The 25145-nt window shown below is 41.6% G+C and overlaps 1 protein-coding gene across 2 annotated transcripts in view; it reads right to left on the bottom strand.

The window, feature by feature from the left end:
- LOC122563435 (uncharacterized) overlaps positions 1-24562 on the bottom strand; it is a 72625-nt gene extending 48063 nt beyond the window's left edge. Inside the window, exon 1 of one of the 2 annotated variants that reach the window (XM_087976875.1) lies at positions 24414-24562. The gene's annotated coding sequence lies outside the window, so the exon portion shown is untranslated. Of the gene's footprint in view, positions 1-23055; positions 23184-24413 lie in introns of those variants that run through there. The other variant, XM_087976876.1, reaches the window with a different exon arrangement.
- Between the last annotated feature and the right edge of the window lie 583 nt (positions 24563-25145).

Here is a 25145-nt window from a genome sequence, read left to right as displayed (position 1 = left end):
CATTACAGGTAGTCAGGATGGTTAAAAAGGCATTTAGCATGCTTGCCTTCATTGCTCAGTTCCTTGAGTATAGGAATTGCAAAGTCACGTTGAGGTTGTACAGATCATTGGTAAGGCCTCTCTTGGAGTCCTGGGTCAAGTTCTGATCGCCCAGTTGTAGGAAGGATATGATTAAGCTAGAGAGGTTTCTGAAGAGACTTATGAGGATGTTGCCAGATATGGAAGGTTTGAGTTATTAAGAAAGGTTGAATAGACTGGAACATTTTTCACTGGAGTGTAGGAGGTTGAGAGGTGACCTGATAGAGGTTTGTAAATTCATAAAGATGTAAATAGGGTTTATGGTAGGTGTCTTTTCCCAAGAATTGGGGATTTAAAGATTAGGGAGTGTATTTTTAAGGTGAAAGGAGAGAGTTTTAAAAAGCATGAGAAGCAAATTTTTTTACACGGAGGGTAGATCGCATGTGGAATGAACCTCCTGAGGATGGGTGAATGTGGGCACAGTTACAACATTTAAAAGACACTGAGATAAGTACATGAATAAGAAAGGATTGGAGGGATATGTGCCAGAAGCAGGCAGGTGGGAGTGGTTAATTTGGGATTATGTTCGGTATGGACTGGTTCGACCAAAGGGTCTGTTTCTATGCTGTATGACTCTATGACCCTATACAGACCTTTACCAACACATGGAGCCTGCCACCTCTGCCAATGGAGTTTATTGTTAATTATGAAAATGGCTCATTGCTTGGTAGCAAAATACAAATCTACATTGCTAGGTAAGCATAATTACTGAGGTCTCTCATGAGCTGTGCAGATTACATCTCTTCAGTGTAATGTAGAACTCACAATCTCCATGCACAGACTGTGTGTGACATCAATGGAACACGAACCTTAACTCCCTCAAAACCATTACTTTACACAAAATCAGGGCCAAGTGTAGATTAGAGGGCAGGAAAGAATGGCTAAAATATGCTGACATTAGATTTCAAACAAGATATTACTCTGCAGTACAAGCTAAGTGGCATGGTGGCTCAGTGGTCAGCACTGCTACCCTATAGCTTTAGGGGCCTGGGTTCAATTCCAGCTTTGGGTGAGTGTGTGGAGTTTGCACATTCACCCCGTGTCAATTCTGGTTTCCTCCCACAGTCCAAAAATGTGCAGTTTAGATGAATTGGCTATGCCAAATTGCCCATACTGTTCAGGGATGTGTACTAGTCAAAGGGAGCTATAGAGTAATTTGGGGGGGGCGGGGGAGGGGGTGTTGGTATGGACTTGCTGGGATGAAGGGCCTGTTTCCACACTGTAGTATTTCTAATTTGCTAAGAGATTCAAGGTCATGAGGTCCTACAGTGTTCCATTGGTGAGGTGTTGTCTCTACAGCAGTTCATGTTTGTCAGAGGTATCAAAAGTTTGTATTTTATCAGGGGAAACATTGAGAAACTGTGTCAACAACATGACCACAAAAATAAGGTTTTGTATACAAGAAGGGCCTAATTTTAGGTCTATGTAATTAAGTGTGATTAGAGTAAATTAAAAATTCAGTCCAAAATATCCAACATGTTGTAGACTTTCTGTCAACAACTTCTTTTTCTTCTTCCTTCCACACGTGAAATAATTGATTCTACACCAGAGTATGGTTCATAAGTACCATTCATCCTCTGGACCCTAACTGTATGACTATTGTTCATGTGTGAACCTTGCCTGTTCATACATAGGAACACGAATCAAAAGTAGCCCCGTCAATCTTGCTCCACGACTCAGAAAGGTGAAGGACAATCTGCTTGTGGCTTCAACCATTTGTACATCTGTGGGTGTGACTTTTTTTTGTTCATGGGAGGCTAGGCCAGCAATTATTCCTCATCCTCAAGAGTAGATAGTTGTTAATAGTCAATCATATTCCTACAGGTATGAAGTAAAAATGGCAGATTTCCTTCCCTAAAAGACTTCATTAAACCAGATGCGTTTTTAAAACAATCAATAGTATTTACATGGTAATCATTCCAGATTTTTAAAATTGAATTCAAATTCTACAATTTGCCATGATGGGATTCAAACCCATCATTGCAGAACTTTGGCCTTGGGCACTAGATTACTAGTTTAATCCCATTGGACATTGCCTCACTGTTTAAATGTTAATCATTTCTGATGATAATCATGCATTTCTGACAAGGTTCAACCTAAATCTCATTCACAAGTGAGAATCTTATTCCATTCCCTCTTCCCTAGCCTCAATTGTTTGCAATTGTAACACATTACAATCATCCTGACTGGGTTAGTCCTGGGAGCATGTTCAACTGTATGGCTCATCTCTTCATTGGATAAACCTGTTGAGCCCAACTGGGGTTGCTCAGAATGTCTTCTAAGCATTTAATCCACAACTGGATCGAGTTGCTTGACTAAATATTATAGCTATATTTGCAGGACAATGAAACTCTATCCCTGAGCCCTGGCATAACCATGAGAGGACCAGTTAAATACAAGTTGAGCGGCATGGTGGCACAGTGGTTAGCACTGCTGCCTCACAGCGCTAGAGACCTGGGTTCAATTCCCGCCTCAGGCAACTGTCTGTGTGGACTTTGCACATTCTCCCCGTGTCTGCGTGGGTTTGCTCCGGTTTCCTCCCACAGTCCAAAAATCTGCAGGTTAGGTGAGTTGACCATGCTAAATTGCCCGTACTGTTAGGTGTAGGGGAATGGGTCTGAGTGGGCTGCTCTTCGGAGGGTCGGTGTGGACTTGTTGGGCCGAAGGGCCTGTTTCCACACTGTAATCTATCTAATCTAATCTGTAAGTAAATGTACCAATTGGCAGAAATGCGAATGCCTAATATACCTTCTTAGCCTCTTCGGGTGACTGAGTAGTTGATCAATGCTAACACGATCAATGTTTTCACCCAGAACAGCTGATCTATTACTCCATCATCAGTTTGAGCATAACACAATTATACACATTGGGTCCTTGGATGTGAACCTTGATTGATCTATTACCCAAGATTTTAACGTGGGCACCTTAAGCCACCAGAATTTGCAATGATTTAATTTGGAGTTTGAAAAAAACAACAGAGAACTGAGGAACAGTTAGCTCCACAAACCATCACGAACTGCTTCCATTTATATTATGGCATTAATGTAGTAACATGTTGAAAATTCCAAGACCTTTATTTTTATTTGGGTAATATAATCAATCTTATCAACACTTCCCCAATTTTCCCCTGTGGTGTCCTCACATTGAGGCTTGGAAATTGCTTGGGAATGCAGGGGGATTTCGGGAGATGGGATGGATCTATGAGAGCCATGGTGTAGTGTTGATGGGGGAGATGTGATGGAAAGTTGTGAAAGGGGATGGGATATGGGGTATGGGGAGGAGACCTGCGGTGGGGTTGGGGGATGGTGGTCGAGAAGAGTGGAGAGTTACAGGAGAGGGTTTTTTTCAGTTAAAAGTCCTTTTCTGTTTACTGAGTTTTTTAGGATGGCAATCAGACCAGAAAAAAATTGGTCATTTAGATCGTGCTCATTATTAAAGGAAGGAGGGGTTTTAAAGGAGCCTCACAGCTATCAGCACTAAGGCTGGCTCAGTTTGATTCCATGCTCAGGTGACTGTGAAGTTTGCACATTCTCCCTGTCTCTGCATAAGATTCCTCCAGGTGCACTGGTTTCCTCCCACAGTCCAAACATGTGTAGATTAGGTGGATTTGTCAAGCTAAATTGCCCTTCGTGTTCAGGGATGTACAAGTTAGGTGGGTTAGCTGTGGTAAGTGCGATGTTCTGGAGGTAGAGTGGGATGTTTGATTAGATTAGATTTCATTACTTACAGTGTGGAAACAGGCCCTTCGGCCCAACAAGTCCACACCAACCCTCCGAAGAGCAACCCACCCAGACCCATTCCCCTACATTCATCTCTTCTCCTAACACTATGAGCAATTTAGCATGGCCAATTCACCTAACCTGCACATTGTTTTGGATTGTGGGAGGAAACCGGAGCACCCGGAGAAAACCGACGCAGACACGGGGAGAATGTGCAAACTCCACACAGATAGTTGCCTGAGGAGGGAACTGAACCCAGGTCTCTGGCGCTGTGAGGCAGCAGTGCTAACCACTGTGCCACCATGCCGCCCACTTTGGAGGGTTAGTGCAGACTCAATGGGCTGAATGGCATCGATCTGCACTGTAGGGATTCTGTGATTCATTTGGTAAGAGATTCCCAGCAGTTGTTGCTGCCCCAGGGCCCAAAAACAGCTTACAACCCACACTAAAGGCATGAATTTTCTCAGAGTCATAGAAATATACAGCATAGAAATAGACCCTTTGGTCCAACTTGTCCATGCCAAGCAGATATCCCAACCCAATCTCGTCCAACTTACCAGCACCCAGACCATATTCCTCTAAACCCTTCCTATTCGTATACCCATCCAGATGTTTTTTAAATGTTGTAACTGTACCAGCCTCCTCCACTTCTTCTGGCAATTTATTCCATACATGCACCACCCTCTGCGTGAAAAAGTTGCTCCTTAGGTCCCTTTTAAATCTTTTCCCTCTCATCTTAAACCTATGCCCTCTAACTTTTAACTCCTTTACACAGAGGAAAACACCTTGATTATTCACACTATCCATGCCCCTAATGAATTTATAAACTTTGTTTAGGTCACCCCTCAGCCTCCAATGTTCCAGGGAAAATAACCCTAACCTATTCAGCCTCTCCTACATCTCAAACCCTTGTAACATCCTTGTAAATCTTTTCTGAATTCTTTCAGGATTCAGAACATCTTTCCTAAAGCCAGGAGACCAGGATTGAATGCAGTATTTCAAAAGTGGCCTAAACAATGTCTTTTACATGACATCCCAACTCCTGTACTCAATGCAATAAAAGCAAATGTGCCAAACGTCTTCTTCACTACCCTGTCTACCTGCAACTCCACTTTCAAGGAATCATGAACCTACACTCCAAGATCTCTTTGGTCAGTAACACTCGGCAGAATCTTACTATTAAGTGTATAAAGCCCTGCTCTGATTTGCCTTTCCAAAATGCAGCACCTCTTATTTATCTAGGTTAAACTCTATCTACCACACCTCCGCCCATCGGCCCATCTGAACAAGGTTCTGTTGTACACGGATTATTGAAAATACTCCTGCTTTCAGTCAGGCAGAGCACACTGTAGCTTTTTAGAAAGGTCAAATCCCTGAACTGGGCTGAGCTGTTTGCTATCGGTGTATCAGTGAAAGCAAAAGCTTAACACTGGACACCCCTCAGATACATGGGAGGAAATCACTTCGGGTACCAGTTTCTGACAGGACGACAGTAACTGAGGGCTGGATACTGACTGAAAACTGAGTGTAATGCTCCCCAGTCAAAGATTTAGGATGGCAGGACCACTTGGACAGGGGATTAGACAAATATTGTTTTCTCATAGAATTGTAGCCCAGATCACCTAATGCCTTCAGGAGAGGAACCATCAAGGTAGAAGATTGGAAGGTCAGGGTCTAATTCATAGAATGATGAACTTTAAAACATGTAACTCATTTGACCAGTTCAATGTAGTTTAGTATTGAGAATTTGCAGTGAAGTTGAAATGTCCTTTAATCTCATGCTGTAGTGGATATGTAAGGTGTTTGTCAATTAAATATATCAAAGGTTGTTTACTTGCGGTACATTAGAATTGCTCAAACCCAGATGGAACTCAAAACGTTTTTTTTTTCCTTCTGACTCCTCTGAGAATTTCAGTTGCTGTTAAACTGCCGTGAATACAATGGACTGAAAAATATGATATCATCACCCATGGCAGCAATAACAGGTCACAGGAGGCATGAAGAGGCTCAGTCACTATGGCAATCACTTCTGCAGGCCCGATAGCCTTTCTTTCCCTTGTGCAGATGTCCGTGTAATCTGATCCAAGACTCAGACTTGGGAAGTGTCAGTTCTACACCTAGAATCGGTACAAACATCTCACAGCTGACTGATGAGAATTCTTTCCCTCGGTCCAAATTTGCTGGCAGATTTTTTAAATAACTGATGGACAAGTAGCGAATTATAAAAAATTGTAAAGTCCCAATTAACATTTGAGTCTTTAGACCAGTTCTCATTTCTGCTCTGATTTGTTTCTTCATCCCACGTTAAACTATGATTAGTAGCATTTCAGTGTTTAATAAATAGGTAAAACACTCTAGGGACTAACAGTTTATGGAAAATAAAGCACTAACTGGCAGTCATGGGTAATGTGGCCCCAACAGAAGTGGTTTGTTTTCCATAAACCAGAACTTTTACAATATTTCCTTTTTTCATATATTTTAGTATATTACGTACTGACACCATTTAAATACAATAACTGTTCTGGCAGTGGAAGGAGTCACCAGTGAGATCCACTGGTGTGGTCTTGTTTGTGTCCCAAACATTCATTTAATGCTGGAACTTAAGAACAAGGGTCATATTATTTCCATTTCCACTAGAGGTGTGGTTGTTGATGGGGCTGGGGCTGTTGATGGGGCTGGGGGAGCAGATTTAGAGGGGGTCTCATTGATGGATTGGTTTTCAGCACAGGCACCATTTTGTCAGGCCCCACTATCCTCATAGTGCCTGTTGTTTTTAGTAAACATGGGGTGGGAGTGTGATTGATTGCGTAATGTTCCTACACAAGAAAAATGTTCCCCTTGTAGCTGGCAGGAAACATAAGCTACTGGGTGTGGACCATTCCAAAAGTTGCACCCATTGTACAAAGGAAACTGCTCAAAGTAGCTGCTGTTCTCACCAGTGGGAATGAGCATTTGATATGCAGGGGAGTCTTGATATTTTCAAAAACTGGTTTTCCAAGAAATCTCCTCGACCAATCAGCATTCAGTTCACATTTATAAACTGGAGATGAAAAGGAATGTTTTTGTTTTACCATTTTTCATTGAACAATTCATTCAGTAACTCCGATCAGAACAAAACAGCAAAAGAACAAGCACCAACAGAATTAGACCTTTAGATCCAGCAGGGTATTTGGTAACTTTCTATGATGATGTAAAATAAATGGTAGAATGGTGGCTTTACATGTCGCCTACACTTGTATGCACTGGGATTCTACACATCCCTTTAACTCTCCATTAACAAAGAACGTTATGTCACCTTGATCCACTCTCTGGATAGCCGCTTATAAACCTCCCTGACCATCTTTTTGGTTGAAACTTTTTTGCTGGAACAGCACAGCAGGTCAGGCAGCATCCAGGGAACAGGAGATTCGACGTTTCGGGCACAGGCCCTTCTTCAGGAATGAGCAGAGAGTGTTCAGCAGGAGAAGATAAAAGGTAGGGAGGAGGGACTTGGAGGAGGGGCGTTGGAAATGTGATAGGTGGAAAGAGGTCAAGGTGAGGGTGATAGGTCGGAGTAGGATGGAGGCGGAGAGGTCAAGAAGAAGACTGCAGGTCAGGAAGGCGGTGCCGGGCTGGAGGGATCCGGCTGAGACAAGGTGGGGGGAGGGGGGATGAAGAAACTGGTGAAGTCCAAGTTCATCTTTTTGGTCACTATTTCTGGATTAAAAAATACTTCTTGACACAATGCTGGCTTCCTATTCTGCAACATTTTCGTGTAGACCTCTATAGATAGCAAGATTTTGTAAACTGGACTAGAGGTGGGAAGGACCCAAATATACATGCTTAAGGAAACAGGGAGAAATATTATTAGTTTTATTGTTGATATTGTAACATTTGTATGTCTCAATTTCTCATTTTTTCTCCTAAATCTTGTTAATATCAGAGCTTGATTCACAGAAACTAGGAGCTCTTGATGAGAAAAAAGTGATAATTTGTTATCTGGTTAGTTACTCAATCATAGGAGTATTTCTGAGTCTAGCCTTGCTGTACTGGCATATTCTACATTTCCAGTAGGCATTGTATTCTTCACATCTCTGCATGACTCTGGGATGTTAGACTAATTACTAAGTATACAACAGATTTATTTACAAAATGTTTTAAATAACTCTATAGTATCGAACTTATCTTAGAGAACAGTTTGTAGTAAGATTTAATAGTTCTGAATAATTTAGCTTCAAGTATTCAATCAGGCTTGAGCAATCAAGCGTTGTGAGCATGAAATAAACAGATTAATTAAATCAATTGAAGTCTACAGAATGAATGACTAAGTAGCACTCTTTAAGAAAAAGAGAAAAATAGATTTCTCGCTGTAGAGGTCCACTTCATAAAAACAAAATGAACACACCTTTTGGCCATTTGAGTTATTATTAGAGGTTAAAAATAAAGATAAGACGAATGTTCTAAAATCTATTAGTCTGATATTCTGGAACATATGGTCAATTCACTAATGATACGTGATTAAATCTGGAGTGTTGGTAGACGCAGATTTCTCAGCAGCTACAATGTTAAAAACTTCCTGCAATTACTCTTCAGGCTTCACTCTAAACTCAGCAAGAGGGATTTCTTTTCAGAAATGGGAGCGATTGACTGGGGACAGCCTTTCTCATTAGAGTTCTTGTCCCATAACTAAGACCAGAAAAAAACAAGAACCTCTTCTAGCCGGTCGCTATTCAAACAGCCCAAACAGGGTGTACAACAAGGTAGATAAGCTGGAAGAACACAGCAAGCCAGTCAGCTTCAGGAGGTGGAGAAGTCAATGTAACCCTTCTTCAGGACTGGAGGTGGGTGTAAGAGGAGCTGCAGAAAAGTGGGGGGGGGGGGGGATATGCAGGGAGGGGGGCAGATGGTGACGTAAGGATAGGTGAACAAAGGTATAGGGTACGACCTGGTTGGTCAATGGGAGGAATGAATTTGGTTGGTGGCTGGAAGGAAAGGTTGAGCAGATGAATAGAAGGAGCTGGTGGGGCTAGGAAGGGAGTCAGGGAATGTGAAGGGAGGTTACTTGAAACTGCAGAACTCAATGTTGAGTCCTCTGGGCTGTAGGCTGCCCAGGTGGAAGATGAGGTGTTGTTCCTCCAATTTGAGGTCTGATTTGCTGTGGCAATGAAGGAGGCCAAGGATGGTCATGTCAGAAAAGGTTTGGGAAGGGGAATTAAAATGGGCAATGACTGGGAGGTCCAGTCAGCCCCTGTAGACCCAGTTGAGATACTTGGTGAAATGTGGCCTGAATTTACGTTTGGTCTCCTCCGTGTAGAAAAGACCACAACGGGAGCACCGGGTAGAGTAAACTAGGTTGGAAGAGAGGCGGGTGAACATCTGTCTCATCTGGAAGGTTTGTTTGGGGCCCTGGTTGGAGGTGACGAGAGTGGTATGCCGGCAGGTTTCACATCTTTTACGGTTGCAGGGCAAGGTACCTGAGGGTTCTGGGGTGTTGGTGGGGAGAGTGGCGTGAACAAAGGATTGGTGAAGAGAATGATCCTTGTGGAATGCAGAGAGGGATTGGAGGGGAAAATGCATTTGGTGGTGGGGTTTCTAATTGGAGTTGGAACCAAGGATGATATGTTAGATGCAGAGATTGGTAGGGTTGTAGGTGAGAATTAGGGGGAACTCTGTCTTTATTGCGTTGAGGGCGGGGGTTTAGAGCAGTGGAGTGGGGAATGGAGGAAGAGTGGTGGAGGGCTTTTGGATGATACGTTGGATGTGGAGACTGTTCAGCACAAGCAAGCCAATTTTTAATCACCGAGCATATGATTTTGAGGAGGCATTGTTAAAATAAACTCCAATGTTCTCAATACCCTTTCAATGACATGTTCTCAAGAAAATGTTCAAGGTGTTTCCATAAGCCATAATTGGTCATAACCTACAACCTCCAAGAAATCTTAAATCTGAAGTGCCTCCATAACCACACAAGCAAACTTAGTTGCAATTATGAGTTTAAAATGAAGTAGCTATACACTGCACAGACTGTGTGGGCAGCTACTGTGGTGGTATTTAAAGGGAAGCCCAGTAATGTTCCTCTTGACCCTATTCCTCAATTCCCCCACAAAGAGAAGATTGCTTGCTGACTTTCCTCCACTCGCATGAATCTTAACAGCTGTGCCACACAAATTCATCTCATGCAATCCCTCTCTTGCAAAGAGAGAACTGCCCACATCAGAGCAGAAGGAGTCACATCAGGGGATGGGCTGCCTGATGTTCAGCTGTTTGCTCCTTATGATGATAGAATCCTGATCCTGACCACCCCCAGTAGCTGACTGACTCTGCCAAGCCTGTGGACCATAATCAGAGACTTCCCTTGACTTACAATGCAGGGAGCCCCTGACTGAAGGCTGTCACACTTGATGTGACTGTGAGGACTGCTGACAACAATGACAATTGTCCTTGTTCTGAGGTGTAAGCTGGTCCATTCTGCGAGCTGGGTGCTTGTCCTAACATGCAAATATCCTTGCTGCAACATTGCGATGGTAGTTGATTGTATACCACAAGCTGTAGCTTTAAAATTCAGAAACACACTGTAAGAGGATCAGAGATATGCCATGATGAGGTGGAGAGTTGTATGCAGGAGAAAATAAGGACTGCAGATGCTGGAGATCAGAGTCGAGTGTCTAGTGCTGGAAAAGCGCAGCAGGTCAGGCAGCATCCGAGGAGCAGGAGAATCGACATTTCAGGCATAAGCCCTCCATCAGGAATGAGGCTTGTGGCCCGGGGGGTGGGCGGGGGGGGGGGGGGGGGGGGGGAGGGGTGCTGGGAGCTGAGAGATAAATGGGAGGGGAGTGTGACTGGGGGGTTGTAGCTGGGAATATGATAAGTAGATGAAGGTGGGTGGGGAGAAGGTGATAGGTTGGAGAGGAAGGTGGAGTGTCCCCTGAAATAGCAGTGCTAGGTGTCCGGGTTGGAGTTCCTTAGGAGCAAGTGCTGAACTGGAGTCAGCCGGACCCACTGTGACTCTCATGCCTGGAATTCTCAGCATCTAATTTCGGGATGGTAGACCAGGAAGATACATATTAATAAGATGAGATGTGCATATTAATAAGCCTGTAAGCAAGCAATAATCACTGCTAACAGCCACCTTGCCATTGCTTCGCAAGAATCTTATCGCCATTCTCAGAACTTATCGGGCAAATACATCTTACTGGCCCTAACATTGAGACTGGCCTCACTCAACTTCTCACATGATTTCATAGAATCATCGATTCATTACAGTGTGGAAACAGGCCATTTGGCCCAACATGTCCACACCAACCCTCCCAAATCCATTTCCCTACCCTGTTACTCTACAATTCGCCTGAGTAATGCACCTAACCCACACATCACTGAAAGTTATGGGCAATTTAGCGTGGTCAATTCACTTAACCTGCACATCTTTGGACTGTGGAAGGAAATCAGAGCACCCGGAGGAAACCCACACAGACACACGGGGAGAGTTTCTCACCATAGCCTTCATCATTCAGGTCATGGATGCTTATAGACCAGTTTGTTTAACATCTGCCATTGGGAAAATGTTAGAGTATTAAAAATGATGAAATTATAGAAATTCACAACATAATAACATATAATGATTGCTTCACAAAGGGGAATTCATACCAGACAAATTTATTAGCATTCTTTGAGGACTAACAAGCAGATAGATAAAGTAGAACTAGTAGTTGGAATACATTTAGATTTTCAAAACGTGTTTGATAAGGTACCACACCATAAAGCCATTTTGTAAGACAAGAGCCCATGATGTTGGGGGTCATATATTAAAATGGGCAGAGTATTCATGAACCAATAGAAGAGAATTGGGACAAAGGGGGCATTTTCAGGATGTAATCAATGGAGTGCCACAAGGATAAGGACCAGGACCGCAATTATTTAAAATGTATATGAATTATTTAGATGATGAAAGTAGATTAACTAATAGGTAGAAAAGCAAGTAGTGAGGCTCAGATAGACAGGTATTTAATCAGTAAAGGAATCAAGGGTATTGGGGAAAAGGCAGGAGAGTGGAGTTGAGAATCATCAGATCAATGATGATCTCATTGAATGGTGAAGAAGATTCAAAGCAACAAATAGCTTCCTTCTACTCACATATCTTACGGTCTTTTGCTCAGGGCTTTATAAGATTCCATGCAAAATATCTAATTTCTAGCCACAAAAATTGCAAGAGACATAATAATAACTGAAACAATTTGCACACTATGGAATATTTAGTTTACAGTGATTAGACAAGGTAAGTGAATGAGCATGAACTTGGCAGATGGAAAATAATGTGGAAAAATATGAGATTTTATGCATTTTGGCAGGAACAATAGAGGATCTGAATATTATTCAAAGTTGAAAGCTACAACACAAAGAGAGTTCTTTTGCAAGAATCATAAAACGGTAGCAACAAAGTGAATGGGTTTCAGGGAAGACAAATGGACTGTTGACCTTTATTTCAAAATGAATGGAATATAAGATTAAGGAAATCTTGCTAAAACTATGCATAGCACTAGTCAGACCACACTAGAATACCATGAGAAGCTTTGGTTCCCTTTTCAAAGAAAGGACACACTGGCATTGAAGGCAGTCCAGAGAAAGCTCACCACTTGCTAATGGGTACAAAGGGATTTTCTCATGACGAGTGTTTGAGTGAGTTGGGCTTGCATTCATTGGAGTTTCAGACAATGTGAGGAGACCTAATTGGAATATATAAGATTTTTATGGGTCTTGACAGGCTGGATGTGGAAAGATTGTTTCTCCTTGTGGGAGAGTCCAGACCAGAGGTCATAATCTCAAAGTAAGGGGGTCCCCTATTTAAAATAGAAATGAAGATCTGTTTTTCCTCTCAGAAGGCAGTGAATCTGTGAAATTCTTTACCAAAGTTGGCAGTTGAGATTGGGTTCTTAAGTAGATTCAAGGCTCAGATAGACAGGTATTTAATCAGTAAAGGAATCAAGGGTATTGGGAAAAAGGCAGGAGAGTGGAGTTGAGAATCATCAGATCAACAATGATCTCATTTTATGGTGAAGAAGATTCAATGACCAAATAGCTTCCTTCTACTCGCATATCTTATGGTCTTTTGCTCAGGGCTTTATAAGATTCCATGCAAAATGTCTAATTTCTAGCCACAAGAATTGCAAGAGACATAATAATAACTGAAACAATTTGCACACTATGGAATATTTAGCTTCATGTTTCACATGTGTTACAAATTGGTGTAAGGAAAGCAGATACTGAGTTAGACAATATAAATTAGGCGGGATGAGCAAAAGCTTAGTCAGAGAGGTATTCTTAAGAACTTCCAGAGAGCGGGAACAAAGCAGCTGAAGACTCTACATTCCAGGCAGGTCATTGGAATGGACATGGAATAATGGAACATTCAGAATAGAATTTCAGGTCAGAGGAGATGACCTAGATAACCATAGACGTGATCAGAAACATTATGTGAGATAGATTACACAGCTACAGTTTTGGACAAGCTAGAGTTTATGCAGAATAAGAGACCAACAAGGAGAATTTTGGAGACATAGTTGAATGTGGAAATGATACAAATGGGTAAAGGTTTCTAACAATGGAAGTGTTGTGTCAGAAACAAAGGTTCACAATGTTACAAAGGTGGAAGTAAAAGGTTCTATTCATGGATCAGATGCGGTACAAAAATATTGGGATTATTAGAACCTGTTATTGGTTGTTACAAGTACATATCTGAGCTCCAGAATGGTGCCCATGGTGCATGTGTACATTTATGGAGGTTATTGTACCAGACACTGTATTGATTAATGTGTAGGCAGAAATGTTCTGAATGGTTGTGGGAGGGGAGGTAAGGCAGGCAAATGACATCCATCAGCATATGTTGGAGTTCAGTGCTCCAACTGATGCCCTGTTTTAGCCTCATGCCCCTGCACATGTGCTCAACAGCAGGAAGAACTCACCACCAGTGTTATAATAGATCATCAGCTGCTTACCAACCTATTACAGGTTGACTTCTTCCTGCTGCTGCAACAGTTCTGCAAGTGTTTTGCATTTTCTAAATATGCTACAAAATTCAGAAAAGAGTGGTGTGGCAACTACTGAAGTTGCCTTTGCTGATTTCAAGGCTTCTGCAGAAGCTAGTTGTTTCCAGATCTGGGTGAATTCGTTGGCAATCCCAAGAATGCAGGATGAGTAGAAGATTAAGCAGATGTTAGACAGAGCAGCTCCAGTTACTAGAAGAGGGAAGAAAAAGAGAGGGGGTGGGTAGGATTTTCAGCAGGAGGCTATATGTGTCAGTGTGTACAGGGAGCAGTTATCCTACCTGATGCTCAAAGATGAATAGTGTATGAGGTGTTTGTGTTTCAGTAAGGACATCCTGACTGAAATTTTCAGCTGCCACAGTCACACTGCAACCTCAGAGCATGCCAATAGCTGTGAAAGTGACCATGGTGATGAACTTTTACATATATGGCTTCTTTTGAGATGTAGGTCATTGTAACATTTCACAGTTTGCTGATGAAAGTGTTGCATGGTACATACTGAAGCTTTCATTCGAAGTGATTAACTAATTTTGCTGTCTCTCATCAAAGGCCAGCAAGCAAAGAGAACAGCTTTGCCTGGATTGCAGGTTTCCCCATGCCATTGATTACAAGCACCCATCATTTGGTGCATTCACAGGTCAATTAAACCTTATATCTGAACTGAAAAGTGACCGTTTAGCTGGTGTTTGACCATTGACAGAGGACAATGCTTGTCCATGCCTGACATATCATGATACTTTCTTTCGGTGCTCATCCAATGTAACATCAGCATTTCATCTTTGAGCATCAGGTAGGATAACTGCTCCCTGTACGGTCTGACACATATAGTCTCCTGCTGAAAATCCTACTCACCCCCTCTCTCTTTCCTCCCTCTTCTAGTAATTGGAACTGCTCTGTCTAATGTCTGCTTAATCTTCTACTCATCCTGCATTCTCGGGCTGGCCAAAGAATTCACCCAGATCTGGAAACAACTAGCTTCTGCAGAAGCCTTCAAATTAGCAAAAGCAACTTCAGTTACGACTGAAGGAGAGGCTAATGGGTAACCCCCCTTCCAATGACATGACTGCTGACTTGCATGTGCAGTGTAGTGTGTAGCATTCATATAATGAGAACCATGTTGTCACTAGAAAAGTGATAGAGCAAACTGTGAGCTTCCTCTGTCTGAACCTTGCTGCCATATCCCACAGAGTGAGGAACAATAGTTGGTGGTTTGCTAGTTGCTGCAGCTCATGAGGGATCCATTTTTACTCTTTATGCTAAGCAGCGAAGGAGCAGGAACATGAGGAAGGAGAGCAATGGCAGGATGCAACTGAGACTATCCCCTTCTGCAGGAGCTGATCATAAAGATCTTATCCAAGTTCCAAACCTGATAACTCAACACCATTTCCCAACTTATCAGCAGTTCCAACTCTTTACCTTGCCTTTGACACTGACAATCACATTGTTTACTTAACTTCAAAGCAAAGATAATGTTCAATAATATACAATAGGTCTAGTACAATCTCTTCCATGTAAGTTAGAACATGAAGTCATACCTGACCCTATCGAATTTAGCCTCTGTGGAATTTAAAGCTCAGTGCAGAGTCAAAGTACATCATCGAGATGAAAGATGGTTTGGTTAAGTCTAACACAATAGCAGGGAAGGAGAAAATTACCAATGACGGAGGACCGATCTTTGGAATAGGAACAGAAAATTCAGTCTTGCCAATGTAGCAGAGGACTGATGTTGAACAGACATTTTAAAAGTATCAAGAGATTCAAAAGAGATGGTAGAGGAATGGCACTTAATGAAATGGCTGGCCAAGTTATTCCTATGGCAGTGCTATGCTGCTTCAGTCACTAAATGATGCTACAGGACATGTCCTTCTTTCTTCCAGTTACAGACTGCTGTACTACCCAAAGGAAGTTGGCAATATTTTTATCCAGGGAATTTATGGAGAATGATCATCATTGCAAACCTGGAAGTTAATGAAAAATCTCCTTAGATACAGGCATGACTGGGTGATGTCATATGGTCTGTGATGAAACACAGTCCCGGATATTCAATGCCAATGGCTATGCAAGCTGGCATCACCTGTCTTGCTCCACCATTCAAAGACAATTTTCCACACAGTCATTCACTAAATAAAATGTATGCTTTTATATGTGATTGTAGATTGATGTAATGAATGGTCACTTGTTAAAATAGAAAGCACTTTGGAGCCAACTTAATTCTGTCCACTTAATGTAAGTTTCTGTGTCACATGTGTAAAAGAAGAAACATCTGTCTGACCTTATGAATTGAAAAACAATTAGACTTCAAAGGAACAACTGCCCACAACCATACTTTGCCAGCAAAGTTATACATTATAATCTATAACACTTTTTTTATTTATTCTCAGAACATGGATATAATTGGCAAGGAGAAAGTGAGGACTGCAGATGCTGGAGTTCAGAGCTGAAAATGTGTTGCTGGAAAAGCGCAGCAGGTCAGGCAGCATCCAAGAAGCAGGAGAATCGACGTTTCGGGCATGAGCCCGATTCTCCAGCTCCTTGGATGCTGCCTGACCTGCTGCGCTTTTCCAGCAACACATTTTCAGCTATAATTGGCAAGGCCAGCATTAATAGCCCCCCCATTTGATTGCCCAAAAAATGGTGATGGGACTTCTTCTTAGTGGGTGGATGCAGTTGATTGGCATGTTCATCCACCATGAAGCAGATTTAAAAGCCAACCACATTGATAAGGGATAGGAGTCACATATAGAATAGATTGAATAACAATGTCAGGTTTAAATTCTGAAAGGATCATTCTTATACTAAATGTGTGCTTAAAACAAACAAGAGTGTCATGGTCACCTTTATTGATACCAGCTTTTTACAAAACTGCAAATACTTAAATTCATCAAGAACGATGTTGTGGAGGTTCACCACTGCATTATAAGAGTGGAATATTGCTATAAAATTAATAGCTCAACTAGACAAAATGAATGAATAACCTGGAAGGTACTTGACGCATTCATTTTTTAACCACCAGTGCAGTAATGAAACAGTTATAATAGTGAATTGTTCACCAAATAGTGGTGAGATCGCGTTCCAATAGAGTCATAGAGTCATAGAGATGTACAGCATTGAAACAGACCCTTCAGTCCAACCCGTCCGTGTCAACCAGATATCCCAACCCAATCTAGTCCCACCTGCCAGCACCCAGCCCATATCCCTCCAAACCCTTCCTATTCATACACACATCCAAATGCCTCTTAAATGTTGCAATTGTTCTAGCCTTCACCACTTCCTTTGGCTGCTCATTCCATACACGTACGTGTATGGAATGAGCTGTGTGAAAAAGTTGCCCGTTAGATCCCTTTTATATCTTTTCCCTCTCACCCTAAATCTACGCCCTCTAGTTCTGGACTCCCCCACCCCAGGGAAAAGACTTTGCCTATTTACTCTATCCATGCCCCTCAATTTTGTAAACCTCTATAAGGTCACCCCTCAGCCTCCAATGCTCCAGGGAAAACAGCCTCATCCTGTTCAGCCTCTCCCTATAGCTCAAATCCTCCAACCCTAGCAACAGCCTTGTAAATATTTTCTGAACCCTTTCAAGTTTCACAGCATCCTTCTGAGAGGAAGGATAATAAAATTGCATGCAATATTCCAAAAGTGACCTAATCAATGTCCTGTACAACCACAACATGACATCCCAACTCCTATACTCAATACTCTGACCAATAAAAGAAAGCATACCCTAAACACCTTCTTCACTATCCTATCTACCTACGACTCCACTTTCAAGGAGCTATGAACCTGCACTCCAAGGTCTCTTTGTTCAGCAACACTCCCTAGGACCTTACCATTCAGTGTATAAGTCCTGCTAAGATTTGCTTTCCCAAAATGCAGCACTTCGCATTTATCTGAATTAAACTCCATCTGCCACTTCTCAGCCCATTGGGAACTGATAATAATATAAGAAATCTAGTCCACTTATGGTGAAAGTAGTGAATGACTATAAAAACTGCTTGTAAAAACCCAGTAGTCCTTTACACAGAACTGTAGTTCCCTCAGCAATTTGGGTAGATCAGAAATTATCAATAATGAAATCTTTCTGCTGACGTTCGCATTCTGAGGCTAAATAAAAATGAGTTTATAAAATGAATCATAGTGGCTCAGTGGTTAGCACTGCTGCCTCACAGCGACAGGAATCCAGGTTCAATTCCAGCCACAGGTGTCTGTCTATGTGGAGTTTGCACATTCTCCTCCGTGTCTGTGTGGGTTTCCTCAGGGTGCTCCAGTTTCCTCCCACATTCCAAAGATGTGCAGGTTAGTTGAAATGGTCATGCTAAATTGCCCATAGTGTCCAGGGGTGTGCAGGTTAGGTGGGTTAACCGCAGGAAATGCAAGGTTACAGGGCTGGAGGAGGGTCTGCGTGAGATGCGCTTTAAAGGATAAATGTGGACTCAATGGGCCAAATCGCCTACTTCCACACTGTAGAGATTCTATGAAATCATTCTCTTTGAACAAACTCAGTGAACGCAGTCGTTCAAGTAATAACCACTGGTGCAGAAGACTCACCCTGATCTTAAAATCTCAAATATTCCTCCAGATTATCCATGCCTATCTCCTAGTCTTCATTCGGTGAAACAGACATGTTGAAATTTTACTTGTTTTTTGGGCAACTTGGCATCAGTCATCTGCAATATACTACCAACCAAAACAATGCTATACATGGAATATAAAAAGAAAAGCCTATGTTGCATCAATCACAACCAACATACAAACATATTTTATACAAACATTTTTACTTAAACATTTCACGGGATGTGGGCATTGCTGGCTAGCCAGCATTTATTGTTCATCTCAGTCCATTACAACATTGGCATCCACCTGGCACAGAAGAAAACTTCCTATTATATCCTAGGCAGAACAAATCCAACACGGCCAGTTACAGCCCGATCAGTCTACTCTTGATCATCAGTAAAGATGGAAGATGTCTCCTCCCTTGTTTAAGGTGAAGGGTGGAAGGTATAGGGGAGATGTCAGGGGTGGGTTCTTTACCCAGAGAGTGGTGGGGGCATGGAATGCGCTGCCCGTGGGAGTGGTAGAGTTGGAATCATTGGCGACCTTTAAGCGGCATTTGGATAGGTACATGGAAGGGTACTTAATCTAGGTTAGAAGTTCGGCACAACATCGTGGGCCGAAGGGCCTGTTCTGTGCTGTATTGTTCTATGTTCTATGTTCTATGTCACCAACTGTGTTGTCAAGCAGCACCTATTCAGCAATAACCTGTTCAGTGACGCCAGGTTTGGGTTCAGCCAGGATCACTCAGGCTCCTGACTTGTAAATTTTTTTGAATTTCAACAATATATTTTATTCATTAAAAAAATCTTTACATCTGTTTATCATCACAAACACAGTTCAGTTCTGTACATAACTTGAGGAAACAAACAAACATTGGAGTTTGACTGTATCCAGCAACCAAACCAAAGGCATCATTTACTTGTACAAGAGTATATTTATATACATTTGAGTCATCAGGAAGATCTGATAACTGAACAGACCCCCACTTACCTTTGGCAGAATGACCTCAGACAATGGTCTTTCCCCACTGCACCTTGTCAGAACTGTCCTAAGCTTAGATCATCTTCAGCATTTTGTCATGGACCTTGGAATGTCCCAGTCTGCAACATTTAGTCAGGGTCAAATCTTTGTTCTGGAAGACCAACAAGTTTTGGGCAGACCAAAGAGTGTCTTTCACCGAGTTGACAGTCCTTCAAGTGCAGTCGATATTTGTCACAGTATGTGTCCCAGGAACAGACCGTTGAGCGCAGAGCCCTGCATCGCGGAACAGCTCGGGATGAATCTTGACAAAAATCACTGCATCTTTTTTCAGACTTCCTTTGCAAAGGCACATTTCAGAAGGAGATGTGTGACAGTTTCTACCCCAACCCCGGAGTGTGGCATCAAGGAGCCCCAACAAAACTGGAGTTGAGGGAATCAGAGAAATGTCTCTGCTGGTTGGAGACATACTACCTCCAAAGATTGTTGTAGTTGTTGGAGGTTAGTCATGTCATTTCCAGAGCGTCTCAGCAGGAATTCCTCAGGGTAGAACCTCATGACCAAATATCTTCAGTTGCTTTATCAAAGACCTTCCATCCATCATAATCATGCCCATCAGCCATGACTGAATGGTGAAGTGGACTTGGTGGGCTGAATAGCCTTACTTCCACTCCTATGTCATATGGTCTTATGGTTTTATAAGGCCAGAAGTGGGGATGTCCACCAATGATTGCACAATCATTAACACAATTTGCAACTCCTCAGATACTAAACCGTCCATATTCAAATGCAACAAGGCCAAGATCATATCCAGGCTTGGGCTGACAAGTGGCAAGTAACTTTTATATACACAAGATCCAGGCAATAACCATCTCCAGAAAGAGAAAATCTAATAATCTCATCTTGACATTCGGCATTAGCATTGCTGAATCCCCCAACATCAACATCATGGAAAATATCCTTGATTAGAAACTGAATTGGACTAGTCATATAAATACTGTGGCTACAGGGTAGGTCAGTGGCTCCGAATCTTGCAAGGAACCTCACGTCCTTTCTCTCCAAAGCCTGTCTACAGACTACAAGTCTTAGGTAAGGAGATAAATGGAATACTTCCCACTTGTCAGAGTAAGTGCAAATCCAAGAACATGCAAGCAGCTTGATGCCATTGCCCTTGATATACAATGGCATTGTCATTACTGAATTCCCCACTGTCAATATCCTGGAGGTTGCCAATGACCTGAAACTTAAATGCACTAGCCACATGAATATTTTGTGTCCATAAGAGCTAGTCAGAGCTGAGTAACTCATTTCCTGTCTCCCCAAAGCCTATCCACATGACACAAGTCAGGAGTGTGATGGAATACTCCCCACTTACCTGGATAAGTGCAGCTCCAACAACACTCAAGAAGCTTGACACCATCCTACACAAAGCAGCAGAGTAGATTGGCATCACATCCACAAACATTCACTCTTTCTACCACCGATGTACAGTAGTAATACCATGCATCATCTACAAAACTCACTAACAGAAATTCACTAACAATGCTTACACAGCACCTTTCAAACTCATGGCTGCTACCATCTCGAAGGACAAATGTAGCAGGTAGATGGGAACACCACCACCTCCAAGCCACTCACCATCACAATGTGGAAATATATTGCAATATTGCTGGGTCAAAATTCTGGAATTCTTCCCCTCATGTAACATGGGCCTACCTATATAAAATGGACTGGAATTGTTCAAGAAGGCCCAGTCAACGGCACCCACATCCCTTTGATTCATTACAAGAAAGATAATAGATGAATCAGGGACAGCAGCAGGCCACTCATCCATTGAGTCTGATCCACCGTTCAATAGTTCATGGCTGATCAACTGATAACTTCAATCCATTTTCCCACCTACCCCTGGTAACCTTTCAACCCCTAATTAACATTGTTTTTACTAATTTCTTCAAAAAGGTTAACAATAATTCACATACTTGTAGCTTATGTTCATACAATGGTTCCTAAAAATTTTAACCTTGGTAATTGAGTAGCTGTACTTATTCATATTGTACAACACAGAGACAGACCCTTCGGTCCAACCCATCTATGCTGACCAGATATCCTAAATTAATCAAGTCTCATTTGTCCAAATTTGGCCCATTTCCCTCTAAACCCTTCCTATTCATACACCCATCCAGCTGCCCTTTAAATGTTGCACTTGTACCAGCCTCCACCACTTTGCCTGCCAGCTCATTCCACACACACACACCACTGTCTGTGTGAAAACGTTATCCCTTAGGTCCCTTTAAATCTTTTCCCTCTCACCTTAAACTTTTGCCCTATAGTTTTGGGCTCCCCTATTCTGGGATCTCCCCTATTCATGGTTTACCATAACCATGCCTCTCATGATTTTATAAGTCCCTATAAAGTCACCCCTCAGCCTCTGATCCTCCAGATACAAACAACATCAGCCTATTCAACCTCTCCCTGTAGCTCAAATCCTCCAATTCCAGCAACGTCCTTGTACATCTTTTCTGAACCCTGTCAGATTTCATGAAATGTTTCCTACAGGATAGAGACCAGAATTGAATGCAGTATTCCAAAAGTGACCTCACCAATGTCCTGTACAGCTGTAACATGACCTCCTAACTTCGACACTCAATGCTCTGATCATTAAAGACAAGCATACGAAATGCATTGTTCACTACTCTAAGTAACATGACGGCAATCAAACAAAGGAACACAGATATCAACACGATAGAGATAGAATTCATGTAAGCGCTGAAGGTAAATATCAATAATTTCTCAATCATATTAAAAGAAGCAGAAAAAGTAGACAATGGCAATGCAGTAGATGCAATTTATCGGCATTTGCAAAAAGTTTTCAATAAGGCTCCCCATGGTAGATTAATGGATAAATCAGAGATTATGGAATAAGGGAACAAATGGTTTGTTAGCCAGCTTCAAGGCAGAAAACAGAGAATGGATGGTAAAGGGATAGTTATTCTGAATGGAATAGAAATTGGTATCCCACACTAATGAATGTGGACCTGTTGTATATTTGTGATTTTGCCTTTGGAATCAGAAATACATTTTCTATGTTGTGTACTTTACTAAACTGAGGGTTAGGGAGGTAATCAATGTTATGGAGAAATGCTACAAATCATAGCAAAACTATGCTAAACTTGCAGAATGGGCAAATAAATGGAAAATTAAATATAATGTAAATAAAGTGAGATTGTTCTGTTTGGTAGGAAGAATGGAAAGGTCAATTATTACAAGGAAGTTGGAAGTCTTGCTGGGGTGGAGGAACAAGGAGATCTCTGAATAACAATACAGCAATCACTAAATACTGCATTCCAGGTTGGTAGAGCCAAAAAAACCCAAAAAAACAAGCGTGAGGATTTAATTCTAGACAGATAGAACTGAAAAGTAGGGAAGTTATGCGAACCTTATTTAAAACCTTGGTTACAGCTCATTTGCTGGTTGCAGTTCTGATTTATATATTACAGAAAGGATCCAAAAATACTGGAGAGGATGCAGAGAAGATTTACAAGATAATACCAGAAATACGTGCATGTTCAGGATAGGAATAAATCGGCTCTTGACCAAAAAGGCTGAGGTGTGACAATAGTAGCTGTCTTTAGAATTACAGTCTTATAAAAATAGAGTGGGTACAGAGAGAATTTTTCTTCTTGTGGTGAAGGGCAGATAAAGATACTCACCAAGATATTCAAGAGAGACTTCTTTCCAAAGGAGCGGTAACAATGTGTAATTCACTACCACAGGGAATGGGTGAAATGAACATGCATTAAAAGGGAAGCAGCACAAACAAGTGTTAGAGAAAACAGTGGAGAATTGGACTGGTAGATGTAGAGGACAAATTATGGGAAGATGCTCAAGTGTGCATAAAAGTCAGCGTGGACTAGTTGAGGCAAAGATTTTGTTTCAGGGCCATATATCATATGTAATTCTTATCCAATCCTAAGTCAAGCAATAACTGATCCATGAATGTTATCAGACATGAAATGTCACTTCTAACGTTTCATACCTCCCATACTGAGGCTGGGGGATGGTGGTTGAGGAACTGTGCCTCAATTTCACTCTGCACCATTTTAAATACTGTCTAAAACAGACCAATGAAAATTCTCCTGAGTCACTCATCCATATTGAAATTCTAATTATCATGGATAAATGAAAAGAAAAACAAACCAGAAAAAACAGCAAGTAAGACACTGTCACTGATAGACAGACTCAAAATGATGCATAAAGGAAAAAGGGAGAATTCTGTTGATGTGGCATACTATTATGGCAGGATTACAGAAGCAGATTCAATAGTAACTTTCAAAAGGGAATTGGATATATATATATGAATCTTTGATTAGATCTCACTGACCAGACAGATGGATTACAGGGCATCTGAACATTATACATAGATGTTGCTTCAAAATGAGAACATGCGCATTGTGTAAATTTTCACATCAGTCTCACACTGAACCATATTTGTTCTGCTAAATTGTTCAAAGTAAAATTGAATTAGAGGAAAGCTAACCTCAATACTAAATCTGAAGAGTCAAAAACAAGTGAATAATAGATTCATATTCAGATGGAGGGGAGTGAACATACAGTGGTCCAAAATATAATGGCTAAAACAATAAGGAGCCAAACAGATTTGATGTGCACTTTCAGGAAACAGTGATTTTTCACATTCAATTAAGTTCTGAGCAACGTAAACTTCTTCTACCTGTACGCCGAGACATATTTGCAGCCATTCCATACAAATTAATTTTTCTTAATCTTTTTAAAATATAATAACAAGGGATCAATCGCAGCAGGTCTCTTCGTTCTTGTCCCCTGACAGCACATATCCCTCTCCTTACTGTTCCAATCATAATTCTAATCTTCAAATCTTGCAACAATTATAATCAAAAGGGAGAGCCTCTGTAAAAGTGCAATATGATACCCCACCTACAGCTGTTAGCATGAAATTCAACTGAAATGCAGATCCCCCTCTAGTCAAATTCACATTTGATTTGAAAGCTCTAAAATGCAGACAAAGGAAAGAATTTCATAGCCTACTTACCTTGTGCACTTTAAACAAATCAGTAGCTGTAGGTTTTAGGGAAAATCACAATTGGAAAGGAAGTAAAGCCTATACAGGCTCTTGGCTTGATGCTGCTGTGCGTTGTGGAAGTGGAATGGTTGAGAGTTGTTCAGGTAATTTTTTTTCCCCTGTCTCTTTGGTGTCAGGCAAGTGAATCTAATTGAATAGAGCTACAGGAAGTTCTCACCTGTAAGTCATACCAATTACGCTACTCCTTCTGATTGGTGCTTACCTGGTATTAGTAAGAGGGATGGTACAAGCACTGCAGCCCACTACTTGCTCAGTTGATTCTGCAAGTTTCAAGTTCAGGAAATAGGAAATAGAATACAGCCATGAGAAGGTGAAAGTGTATCATTGCCAACGATGAAAAGTATAATATGCAAGTCATCCAATAAAGAATATAGTGTCCCATTTATAAGCCTGAAGGTAGTAAATTATAAAGGCCAGCTTGATGACTGGATGATTTTGTATAGCATCCTGAGCTAGCAAATGACATAGCTATATCCTAAATATAGCAGGACATGTGTCATTTCAGAAGGTCAGCAAGCTAGGAAAAGGTGGATGCGTGGCTCTGTTAATTAATGATGGCTTCAGCCCAATGGAGAGGGATAACATAAGTTCAGGAATCCAGGATGTAGAAGTAACTTGAGTAAAGAAGAAAAATGATAAATCACTTGTGGCAATATGAACAGCTTCCTAATGGTAACTTCG

The sequence above is a fragment of the Chiloscyllium plagiosum genome, unplaced genomic scaffold (assembly GCF_037043375.1).
Source record: "Chiloscyllium plagiosum isolate Xiang-an unplaced genomic scaffold, Cpla_swu_hap1 HiC_scaffold_30, whole genome shotgun sequence".
Taxonomy (NCBI): domain Eukaryota; kingdom Metazoa; phylum Chordata; class Chondrichthyes; order Orectolobiformes; family Hemiscylliidae; genus Chiloscyllium; species Chiloscyllium plagiosum.
The sequence above is the reverse complement of the archived record's forward strand: the minus strand, read 5'-3'. Positions and strand labels throughout refer to the sequence as shown.